We start from the raw sequence: 2,416 nt of genomic DNA on the forward strand, positions 1-2,416 counted from the left end.
AGCATGCCAATTCCAGTCAGTAAAAATGCAAATAAATTATAACTTCATTGCAATTTAAACTTCAGAAACCCAAAATCAAAGAGAAGAACTTAATAGTAGCCATAAAGAAAAGACAGACGACCCACAAAGTAACTATAATCATTCTGGTTGTTAACTTGTAAGCACCAATGATGAAGGCAGGAAAGCCTTGAAAATGGACACTTGAAAATGTTTAAAATTTAATGGAATTTAATGTAAAATATTAATGGATTTTAAAGCATGCGTTTTAAATACTGAAATAAAGATCTATGAATCTAGAAAGCATACCATGAAATCTTTCAAAAATGAGATTGAAAAATAAAATTTTAGGCAACATAACTGAAAGGATTTATCAGCAACTGGACTTTACTAAAGGAAGTTTTTAAAATGTGTCTGAGATAGAGAGAGGATTGGTGATCAAAGAAAATTGGTGAGCAGGATAAAGAAACCCCCAAGAAAGCAGGTCAAAACAAATTCAAATAAAATAAATACCACGATGAGTGAAATACAATTAATTCTCCATCAAAATGCAAACATTATCAAATTTCATATTAAAATCTATTTTTATACATTTTAAGATGTGTACATGACATATAAGTTTGATTAAAAAAAGGACTTAAGCATATTAATCATCTTTTAGGAGCAGGGATATATCCATAACCTGCTACGTTAAAAAAGGAGTTCTCAGGGCTGCCAATCTTATAGAAGTGTTTGGGTGGTAATGCATTTCCCCAACATTAAAGCAACAACAACAACAAGAAAAAAAAAAAAAAACTACTAACCAAAAGAAAGCCTTCTGGATACATTAATCTCAGACCAAAGCAACTGATGTAGCAAAAAATGTACTAGATGCAAAGGATATCAGTACATCATAATAAAATATTTGATGCTTTAAGAAGATATACACTACTTACATGCACCTAATAACTCATCTTGAAAATATATAAACTTCGATCTTTTTCTTTTTTTTGAAAAATGAGAGGTCCTCAAGGAGTCGTTTATATGCTTACCATCAGTTCAGCAGATTCTAACAAATGTCACGTACACCAAAAAAAAGGCAGCAAAGAAATAAATGATTTTAAAGATAAGTTTATCTACTGCAAATTAATAGAGCATTTCCCACAACGACTGAACAGCACATTTTTTTTTACAAGCATACATAGAAATACACCAAAATTATCCACAAACTGGCCATAAAGCAATTCTCAATAAATTTTCAAGAAATAGTATTATTTAGATAATGTTGTCTGTGATTTTTAAGTTAAAAATTGATAACAAAAATAACTTCAGAAACAAAAGCATTTGAAAATGTTAAAATACACTTTCAAGTATGCCATAAAATTAGAATGGAAAATATTTAATACTGTGTGATAATGGATATACTATATGTCCAAACAGGTTACTACTCAAGTGCTTTTCAATGGAAAATCCTTATTTTAGGCTTAAACACTGATACTAGAAAAGAAGATATACTGAAAATTGATAATCTAATTACCTCTTTATGACAGTAGAGAATGAAAAGTAAAATAAAACAAAATAAATTAGAAAGAAGGCAATAACAAAGGTAAGAACTAGACTTTTTGTGGAATTAAATATATATATATTAAATAAGGTTATTCTTTGAAAATATGAATAAAATTGATAAACCTCCAGTAAGACTGAACGAAAGGAAAAAAGAAGGAAATGGGGGTTAATATATACCTAAATATATATAGAGAGAGAGAATAAAATGATAAAAGAGAGTAATTTTTATGAACAATTATATGCCAATGAAAACATAGGCAAATGGATGAACTTATAGAAAAATAAACTTAATGAAACTGCCTCAAGGAGCAGTTAAAAACTAAATTGTCCTGTAACATTTAAGAAGTAAAATAAAAGAAAGAAAATGAATCATATTGGCCTATGGGATAAACAATCTAAAAATATCTAGTAAAGTTGAAAATGCACAGAAATCCCATTCCTTAGATTTACCCTAAAAAAATCCTTGCACACAAATTCATAGTAGCAACTAAAAATACTGTGAAATAGGTTAATGGATAAAGAAATTGTTAGAATCCTAGAGCGGACCCTATGGGTTCCTGGACCAGATAAGTCCTGAAATGCAGAGAGGCCAGCCTCTCCAGAATATCCACTACTCCCATCCCCTTCTCCCATATTATCGACAGCCCCCTCCAACATGAAAAGTTTAGAATGGGCATGAAAATTTCCCTAAAGAGTGGGAGAAAGATCAAAGGTGATTGTGGAGTTATATAGAGAAGGGCAAATTTAACAAATACGTATGAATGCTGAATCATTATGCTGATATTTCCTTTATTCTCCAGTATCTTATAGCAGCTAGAAATGAAATTGTGGAATTGCAACCCATACCAAACTGTGAAATCTTTCCCCAACTAAC

At 30.3% G+C, this 2,416-nt stretch overlaps 1 non-coding gene across 1 annotated transcript; it reads left to right on the forward strand.

The window, feature by feature from the left end:
* The first annotated feature begins 636 nt into the window (after nucleotides 1-636).
* LOC143670050 (small nucleolar RNA U109) lies at nucleotides 637-758 on the forward strand. The gene has a single exon (XR_013169232.1). It is a non-coding gene; the product is annotated as a small nucleolar RNA U109 (small nucleolar RNA).
* The last annotated feature ends 1,658 nt before the right edge of the window (nucleotides 759-2,416 follow it).

Source organism: Tamandua tetradactyla, chromosome 26 (genome assembly GCF_023851605.1).
Source record: "Tamandua tetradactyla isolate mTamTet1 chromosome 26, mTamTet1.pri, whole genome shotgun sequence".
Classification (NCBI taxonomy): domain Eukaryota; kingdom Metazoa; phylum Chordata; class Mammalia; order Pilosa; family Myrmecophagidae; genus Tamandua; species Tamandua tetradactyla.